Genomic DNA, 10,510 nt, shown 5'->3' with positions numbered 1-10,510 from the left:
TGCTATATAAATGCAAATCCTTTCTTTTAGTACTTTCAAAACATATTTTTGTTGTTTAACCTACATTATAGTGAGCCTAGCTACTATTTTATTTCACTGAAGGAACCCGTGTGATTTACTAATAACATTTTATATTTGTTTTGTACTGCATTGGCTAGTCCCAGATAGGTGGCTTTGGCGAATAATACTCAGTGGGCAGACTGGTGTTATGCTGCCAACTGTAAGCAGTGAGCTCCACTCTTTGCCATTATAAATATTAAAGATGACCAGATGATGCCAGACAGTCAACAAGATCACCCTGCCACCAACTGTGTAAGAAACGTGACCCAACCCAACAAGGTGGGGCAACATCTGTGTGGCCGTACCCATCTGTGTCCCCAGCCCTCTTGGCCACCCTGTTCCTGAAGTATATACAACTACTATACAAATACACACAACTGTATATCAGTATACCCTCATGTAAATACTGTGTTAAGGAAATGTACAGCTTGACCAATATATAAACTAAGGCATGCTTTTCCTCTTGCAAGCTTTTTGAAAATACATTTGTATTTTGACTGTTAAATATTAAACGGTTTTCCTGTTTGGATTTTCACTTTTTTGTTTGTCATCTTGAAACAAAATGTAAGAAAAACATTGAAAGGTAAGTTGATAAGATGCCCAGAGGCTGTGTTGTTGGGTTTCGTTAATTTTCTTGCACAGCCATGACTTGATGTTGGCTCGCTCTGAAGCCTAACATCTGTAGTGGGTACGATTCTAGAGACCATAACACAGGATAAGATTAATACTCGCCTAGACATGATTAGCTGAGGACAACCAGCATGGATTCGTAAAAGGCAAATCACATCTGACAAATCTAATAGAATTTCTTTGAAGACACAACACTTGCAGATGGCTACACCGTTGATGCCACAGCCTTTTAAAGATCAGTTTCATGTCCTCCTCAATCTACTTTTCTCCATTGAAAACAAGTTCAGCAACAATTCAGCTAGAGCTCTTTTCTCCAGAAAAGAGAAGACTGAAAGGTGACCTGATAGAGGTCTTTAAAATTACGAAGGGTTCGATAGAGTAAACATAGAGAAGGTGTTTCCATTTGTGGGGGGAGTCCAAAGCTAGGGGTCATAAATATAAAATAGTCACTAATAAATCCAATAAGGAATTCAGAAGAAACTTCTTTACCCAGAGAATGGTGAGAATGTGGAACTTGCTACTGCATGAAGTAGTTCAGGCGAATAGTATAGATGCATTTAAGGGGAAGCTAGATAAGTACAAGACGGAGAAAGGAATAGAAGGGTATGCTGATAGGGTGAGATGAAGTAGGGTGGGAGGGGGCTCTTCTGGAGTATAAACACCAGCATAGACCAGTTGGGCCTAAAGGCCTGTTCCTGTGCTGTAATATTCTATGAACATAAGAACATAAGAAATAGGAGCAGGAGTAGGCCATCCGGCCCTTCGAGCCTGCTCCGCCATTCAACGATCATGGCTGATCTTCTACCTCAACGTCATTTTCCTGCACCATCCCCATATCCCTTGAAGCCTTTAATATCTAGAAATTTATAAATCTCTGTTTTGAATGTACTCAATGACTGAGCCTCTACAGCCCTCTGGGGTAGAGAATTCCAAAGATTCACCACCCTCTGAGTGAAGAAATTTCTCCTCATCTCAGTCCTAAATGGCCTACCCCGTATTCTGAGACTGTGACCCCTGGTTCTAGACTCCCCAGCCAGGGGAAACATCCTCTTTTTTGAGTCCTGTAAGAATTTTGTATGTTTCAATGAGATCACCTCTCATTCTTCTAAACTCGAGTGAATACAGGCCGAGTCTACTCAATCTCTCGTCATACGACAATCCCGCCATCCCAGGAATCAGTCTGGTGAACCTTTGTTGCACTCCCTCTATGGCAAGTATATCCTTTCTTAGGTAAGGAGACCAAAACTGCACACAATACTCCAGGTGTGGTCTCACCAAGGCCCTATATAATTGCAGTAGATATCTTTACTCCTGTACTCAAATCCTCTTGTAATAAAGGCCAACATACCATTTGCCTTCCTAATTGCTTGCTGCACCTGCATGTTAGCTTTCAGTGACTCTTGTACAAGGACACCCAAGTCCCTTTGAACATCAACATTTCCCAATCTCTCACCATTTAAAAAATACTCTGCATTTCTGTTTTTCCTACCAAAGTGGACAACTTCACATTTTTCCACATCATATTCCATCTGCCATGTTCTTGCCCACTCACTTAGCCTGAATATATCCCCGTGAAACCTCTTTGCATCCTCTCAACTTACATTCCCACCCAGTTTTGTGTCATCAGCAAACTTGGAAAAATTACGATTGGTCCCCTCATCCAAATCATTGATATAGATTGTGAATAGCTGGGGCCCAAGCACCGAACCTGCGGTATCCAACTAGTCACAGTCTGCCAACCTGAAAAAGACCCATTTATTTCCACTCTCTGTTTTCTGTCTGTTAACCAATTCTCAATCCATGCCAGTATATTACCCCCAATTACCCCTAAGTAATTCTGTATGACAACAGTGTGTATCGATAAATAAAATGCTGCATACATGGATTTTAAAAAGGTGTTTGATAAGATGCTGCATAGGAAGCTTGTTGGTAAAATTAAGGCGTGTGTTATGGAAGGGAATGTGGCATTATGGATAGGAAATTGGTTAAGGGGTAGAAAACAGAGAGTTGTGGTTATGGATGTTCTGTTGGACCGGAGGGATATGAACAATGGTGTTCCCCCAGGGGTTGGTGTTGGGACCATTGCTTTTCTCAACACTTATAGTCTGGACTTGTGTACATGGGGCACAGTGTCAGAATTTACAGATGACACAACAATAGGAGTGTGGTTTAATGTGAAGATGATTGCAGAAGACTTCAGGAGGACATGGACAAGTTAGATTGTGCAGATACATACCAGATTAAGTTTAATTTGGAGAAATGTGAGGTGATATAGAAGAAAAAGGAAAGAAAATATACACTAAATGGTAAAACTTTGAAAGGAGTAGAAGAACAGAGAGATAGAGGTCCAGACGCACACATCTTTAAAAGTAGGACTAGTTCATAAGGCAGTAAAATAAAGCACATGGGATCTTGGTTTTATACTTACGGGCATACAGTACAGAAACAAAGAGGTAATTTAAATCTATAAATCATTGGTTAGTCTGCATTAATATTCAGGCCAATTCCCCAATTGTGATGAAATAAAATCAGCTATTGGGCCAGATTTTGCTGTAGCAGGACATTTAATGGCGTCTGCCGTTAGTTAGACTTGCCCCCGCACCCTTCAGCTCAAAACATTTTTGCCCACAAAACTGCTGAAAGTGCGAGCTGATAACGTCGCAGCGAGGGAAATGGGTTATCTGGGATCTGATTGAACAGGGCAAGCAACTGGGTATCTCCTTAACTAATCAGATTTAAGGACTGGGAAATAAATAGCGGAAGGACTGAGAAGGAGGGTGAATTAAAGGGGGTGAATTCAATGTCAAATCAGGTACAGAAGGAGAAATAAAGAGAGGGAAAGAAAGATTGGAATAAGAGAGAAAAACGTGACAGAAAAGAAAAGTTAAAAAAAAGTTTTAAATTTGACATTTTTTAAATCTCCTGAAAAATTCAAAACCTGAAGGAATGAGACTATACACTTGTAATAATTAATTTTCAGTACCAGAGAGGTTGATTGGCAGTCATTAATATTTATCACATCTTTAAAAGGGTACTTACGTTTATAATGTCAAGACTTAACTTTCTGTGGCGCCCTTAATGGGTAATTAATGGGCAAATACAGCAAGTTCCTAACAAAAACAGGGAGGCTAAGGGCGAGATGCTGTTCTCACGAAGCTAACGAGGGAGCGGCGCTACTCGGGCAGCACTTTTTGGATATTCACATTTAACCGCACATCTGCTCCTCACCTGAAGTTCTTGTACCATTTACGCACAAAAAGCAGCAAGCGCCAATAGCCTCACCGTTATTTTGACGGCAAAATCTGGCCCAATATCGTGGGGTTTGTTGGCACTCCTGTGCGAATAGACTGGTCGGAAGTCCTTATCCAGACAGCACACTGTGTGGTTACACTGCACCAGTAAACTCTGACTGGGGTGATATGGTCTCCTGGAGGGGGACCACATTTCCTGCCTTGTGTACCCACGTTCTGATGCAGACTCAAAATCGTTCCAAGTCAATGCGAAAGTTACAGTATAATGGCCGTTCCATTTTTTTTTAAAAACAAGCTGAACTCCTGTGGTAGTCTGGAATCTGGAACATGGTTATGACACTTTGTTGCTAAGATAGTGCAGAGTTTAACCTGGCCTGTCTCTTTAAAACCATTGATCAGGTACTCTCTGTGGCAAAGTGGTCTAAATAAGCACATCCTGATTTCAATTAGGGACTAATTGCTGAGAGAAGTTTCTGTCGCTATTTATAAATCTCATGCCCTTGGCCTTGGGGAAAAAACAAAAGGAAATAACTGGCTCTCTTTTTTTTTAAAAAACTTTATTTTTAAAAGATTATTTTGCATCTGTAACAAAGTGCGACACTTGAGAGGTGACGGGGACTCATGCTATGCACAAGACTTTTATATAGTAGTAGATTCCCTGTGTTGCTTGCAGTGATTCAGAGGTTATGCTATTTCAAAGGGGTGCAGGTGTTGTGTTTAGGAAGTAGAGACACATCACTACTGAAAGAAATTGGAACAAGATTTGCAAGAGATTTCCTAGAACAGTAAGTTTTTTTTTCTGAAAAATAAATATTTTCCCTAGCCACTTCAGGTAGGGAAATAAATAAATAGATACCACAATTATTTAAATAATTCTCTGTGTACAATGTTGGGAGCAACTCTGTTTAGGGAGTTTAGCGAAATATTGGGCCAGATCTTGCTGGAAAACTAATGGCGTGTTAACGACGTACACCGTTATTAATGTACAAATCAGCCAGCAAGTTCAGGGGATGAAGAGATACGCTGTGAGTTGCGAATCTCCAGAACTTGCTGCTCGATTTACTCCGCCCTGCTGTTTGCTTCACATAAATGGCACCTCACACTCAGCCTCCCCGTTATTTTTAAGAACATGCTGAATTTGCACATTAATTGCCCATTAAACTCGCCACAGAAAGTTAAGTCTTGTGATTAAGAGTGTAAGTACCTTTTTAACGATGCGATAATTGTTAATGCAATGCCAATCAACCTTACTAGCCCAGATTGGGAACAATTTAAACTGTTCAATCTCATTCCTGCATGTAGTCAATTGTTGTTAGAGATTTTAAAACTGTATGGCTAGAAATTGGGCTGTGTAGCGCCCGTTGTTTCAGCGCTACATGACCTCACAAACATCCAAGATGGCGTCTTGGCTGCGCACGCACCTTTCCAGCATGATGTGCGCCGGACGCCATCTTTGTATAAGTATTAGCACATGCGCAAATACCGAATGCCCGCAGCGTGTAAAGTAAGGAGAAAATGGCTTCAATCAGTGTGCAGCGCTGATTTAAAGTGATAGACACCATTTTGGGACTTAACGCTCAACTCAACGCACAGTCTTAACCACGACCATCTGAACATGACTTAGAGTGCCTGGAGGACTCCCCACATGCACTAATTAAAGGGACCGTGCAGGATTTACAGGTTAGTGGCTGGATTATTGCTTTTGGCTGCCGATGCATTTGTAACTGTTTTTGGAGGTCTCCTAGACTTCAATACTAGGACGCAGGGACATAGCCTAACATTTAGAGCCAGGACGTGCAGGAATGAAGTTAGAAAATGCTTCTACGTGCAAAGGGTGGGAGAAGTTTGGAACGCTCTTCTGCAAACGGCAGTTGGTGCTTGCTCAAATGTGAATTCTAAATCTGAGATTGATGGATTTCTGTGAACTAAGGATATGGGGCTAAGGCGGGTATATGGAGTTAGGTCACAGGTCCACCATGATCTCATTGAATGGGGGAACAGGCTCGAGGGGCTGAATGCCACTGTCACTTGCTGCCTCCTGATATGCGCCACCTTCTCCTGCAAGCAAGCGGGACTTGTGCCTGGGTGATGTGCCTGTTATGGTTGAATAACTGCCAATGTGTGTGAGTTGTGGGTGGGCGGCTTGCAACAGTGGTAATGTGTAAGGGTGAGAGGAAGCATTTGATTGAAAGAGTTTGTTGGTATGTGGGTGCTGGGGGCGTAGTGCGTGGAGCAGTGGCTGCAGCTAGTGGTGCAGTTGGTCGGAGACGCCACTTGACAGTTGACCTCACTCACCTTGACCACTCATGTCAAAGCATTGAACTTCTTCCTTCACTGCATCCATGTTGATGATGCTGTGTGCCTGGCATTGACTTCGTCCCCCGCTGCCTCCCATTGCCATTTGGGCATATGTCTGGAGGGCCTCTTGCCTCCCCCACCCCTGCGGATATAGGATGTCCCTCCTTCTGTCCACCTCTTGCACCAAGGTCTCTAGTGCATCAGCTGAGAACCTTGGTGCACGCACTCTCGCAGGCCTGGTACCAACTCAGATCGGCAGATTGGGGAGGTCTGGCGTGCAGTTTGGAGGATGTGGGATTTAGTAGTACGCTACCTTTATTCAGTGTTTTAACACAATTGATCAGTTTGTAAACATAGGGACGGGACCTGCATCTGTGTTTTATGTGTGCGATGCCTGATCTCCGTTCAGACTCTGTGCAGACAGCAAACTGTTACTTTTAGCAAATAACAGGTACCGGCTACCTTTAAGAGATTGTAAGAGACATCCTGCCTTTAAGAGATTGGGGCTCCCCCTGCTGGTGGAAAGTGCGCATTTACTTAAATCAATGTGCAAGGCCTGGATTTCAATGCTGCTTGAAGGTGAGTACTGAGGCCGGACGAAGTTCTCGTCCAGCCTGCGCAAGGACCATTGGGCGGAGGTTAATAGCGGATCACACTACCCACGCCCAATAATAGGCCTTATCCAATTTCCGCCCCCCGCCCCCCAACCCCCTGTAAAATTTGAAGAAATGTTCTTTTCCTTTCTGTCTCTTTTTCTCTCTCTCTTAATCCAATCTCTCTTTTCCTCTCTTTATTTCTCTCTCTGTACCTGATTTGACTTTAATTCACATTATTTCCTTCTCCATCATTCCTCTGTTTCTTTCTCAATCCTTAAACCTCATTGATTAAGGAGATAGACTGTTGGCCCCGTCATTCACTGAGGTCCCCGGTGCCCCGTTGCCCTCGCCGTTACCAGCCCGCACTTCCAGCAAGTTATGACGCAAGACATTTTCAAGCTGAAGGGCTCAGAAAAAAATTTAACGGGAGCAGGCCGTGAGATGCCCCACTCCAGCAAGATCCAGCCCGATGTATCAAACAGCTTTGTGTACAAACAACAACTCTCCGAATGGCAAATTCTGCTGTACAAACCACCTGTTTTCTAATGTGATTGTTGCCTGTTTAGAACGTCACACTGCTCTGGGTTTGATTATTTAGGCCTGTTCTATACCTTAGCTCCTTTCACTCCTGCTGCTCCTCTGCAGACAGTGAGTTTGTCTGTAAACGCTGGCTTCGTTTCTCTCCTCTTGGTTCCAGTGAATATAATGCAGCTACTGTAGTTTTCTGACAAAGAAGATTGCGAGTGACAACCTTTTTTAAAAATGAACAAAACAACTGATATATTCTTGTGCTGTATTCTGACCCGTGTAGTCATAGAGCGGCAAAGGAATGCTTTATTAAACTGTTTAACCGCTGCACAGGACTGAAGCCTTACTCAGTAAACCCATCACGTTCATTCGAGTCTGGTGCTGTAAACCAGTTAAACATCATCTCTTCTTCACATTTCTCAAGGTGTTGTGAAAGAGATTAGCGTTAGAAGATTGAAACCTTGCAAGTGACTTTCGCTGAAGCTTGGACATTTTAGACATTCAGGTCAAGCAACAGTTAGATTTCAGTGATCCACAGACTGATAGCGTCAAAAATATTGGGCCATAATTTGCTGTGGCAGGGCATCTAAAGGCGTCTGCTGTTAGTTAGACTTGCCCTTGCATGTTTAGGTTTTTTAATTTTTTGCGTGGCAAGTTGCTGAAAGTGTGAGCTGATAACGTCGCAGCGAGGGAAACAGGGCATCTGGGACCTGAGTGAACAGGGCAGGCAACAGGGTATCTCCTTAACCAATTACTTTGAAGGAATGTGAAATTAACAGCGCAAGGACTGAACAAGGAAGTGTAAATTAGAGTGGGTGAATTCACAATGTTAAATCAGGTTTGGAAGGAGAAATAGAGAGGGAAAGAAAGATTGGATTGAGAGAGAGAGAGGAAAAAAAGAAACAGAAAGGAAAAGTTTTTTTAAAAAATTAAATTTAAAATTTGCCATTTTTTAAAATCTCCAACATTTAAAACCTGAAGGATTGAGACTCCACACTTGTAATAGTTAATTTTCAGTACCAGAGAGGTTTACTGGCAGTAATTAACACTTGGCACGTCGTTAAAAGGATGCTTAGATTGAAATGGACAAGACTTAACTTTCTGTGGCGAGTTTAGTCCGTATCTACCGTGCAAATACAGTAATTTCACACCATTCAGTGCATTTCAACGGCAGACAGCGAGATGCAGTTTTCGCAAAGCTAACGGCGGAGTGGCACAACTCGGACAGCAACTTTTGGATATCTGCGTCTAATTGCGCATCTGCCCCTCGCCTGAAGTTGCTGTACTATTTGCGCATAAATAACAGAGAGCGCCATTAGCCTCACCGTTATTTTGACAGCAAATTGTGGTTCAATGTGCCACATGAGGCCATTTTATCTCTGCATTATGCCCCATGTGCAACCACTTCCTGGGCGTAACGCAAAGGAAAAAGGAGTTGGTGACCCTCTTGCACTTGGTCTTCAACTCGTTTGTGACTCACGCTCACTTCTGATTGAGTATTGGGGAGGGATGGTGGGGGGGGGGGGGTCAAGTCAACGCACCAGGAACAGGAATTTCGATGCAAATGACATTGAAAAGACCTGCAAGTGATGTTACTGGGGCCTGCGACTCAATATCCCCCATTTTCACTGTCTGAAAGTCAGCTGCACACTGCGCCCAAATGGACTGGGCATGTTGCTCAGCAACACTGCATTTCAAATGCTTGGGAGTTTGAAGAGATGGGCACCAACTTCATTAGATAGTGATTTTGGGCCACTGAGGTGAGAGCACTTTTAAAGTTTGCCTTCTCAGTAGGGGTGCCACGTGGACAGGAAATGCCAGGAAGATCCCACCAACCCCACTGGCACAATGCGTGTCCCATTTGGACTCCCTTTGTACTTCTTACTTGGAGAAAGAGGAGGTGGGAGAAGCATGTTTGGATGCCAGTAAATAGGAATTGTCTGGACCTCAGTGAGCGGCAATGACTTCAGGGGGCTTCAATTCACTAGGGAGGCAGTGACGGAGCTGCGCAACCTGCAGCCCTACTCCAGGCCTGGCTTGTGCCTGCACCTTGATGTGGTGGGAAGGTCTGCGTGCTCCTATGACCCAGAGAGCTATGCCGACTGGAGTATAACACGTGCTACGATCACCCAAGTCAGACAGGTTGAAAGGTAGGAGCCAGACCAGAGGCCAGTCCACCGTTCCTCCTGGTTTTGGGGTTGTGAGTCAGGCTAATGACTTGTCTGCATAAAAATCACTTTTGTTACAGAAACAACCCAGAGACAAGATTAGTCCATTATAGACTTGCAAATATTAAAATCAAAACCACGATCTGCTGGATGTAAGGCAAGATGATACTCCAATCAGAGTCAAATATCTTGATCTGGACAGACAGCAGTGCAAAAAAATGTGTTCCAGGCACAGGAGACTCGAACTAACTAACTAACAGGTAAAGTGCTGCCAATAGCAATCAGTGAGAATCATCTTGAACTCCTTAGAGCAAAGAAGGTTGAGGGGAGATTTAATAGAGGTTTTCAAAATCATGAATGGTTTTGATAGAGTAAATAAGGAGAAACTGTTTCCAGTGGCAGAAGGGTCAGTAACCAGAGGACACAGATTTAAGGTAATTGGCAAAAGAACCAGAGGACAGATGAGGAGAAATGTTTTTATGCAGCCAATTGTTATGATCTGGACTGTACTGCCTGAAAGGGTGGTGGAAGAAGATTCAACAATAACTTTCAAAAGGGAATTGGATAAATACTTGAAAAGGAGACATTTGCAGGGCTACAGGGAAAGAGCAGGGGAGTGGGACTAATTGGATAGCTCTTTCAAAGAGTCGGCACAGGCACGATGGGCCGAATGGCCTCCTTCTGCGCTGTATGATTCTATGAACTCTTTTGCTATAAGCTCTTTTCAGGGAGCCAATGTGGACATCAGCAATATCAGTCAGCAGTGCATCACCTCATAGAACAGATGATTGATAACCTTGTTTGCCAGAGCAAACAGCTACATGATTTTCCCCATGGATACCAGGGAGCAAGAAACCCGAGCCTTGGGTTTCTATTGAATGGCAGAATTATCAAAAGCTCAGGGCGTCATTGATGACACCATATTACCCTACAGGCAGGAGTGTCACTACCTCCACCTTCTCCTGCACACGTGTGTTCT

The sequence above is a fragment of the Heptranchias perlo genome, chromosome 3, assembly GCF_035084215.1.
Source record: "Heptranchias perlo isolate sHepPer1 chromosome 3, sHepPer1.hap1, whole genome shotgun sequence".
Classification (NCBI taxonomy): domain Eukaryota; kingdom Metazoa; phylum Chordata; class Chondrichthyes; order Hexanchiformes; family Hexanchidae; genus Heptranchias; species Heptranchias perlo.
Note: the sequence above shows the minus strand (reverse complement) of the source record.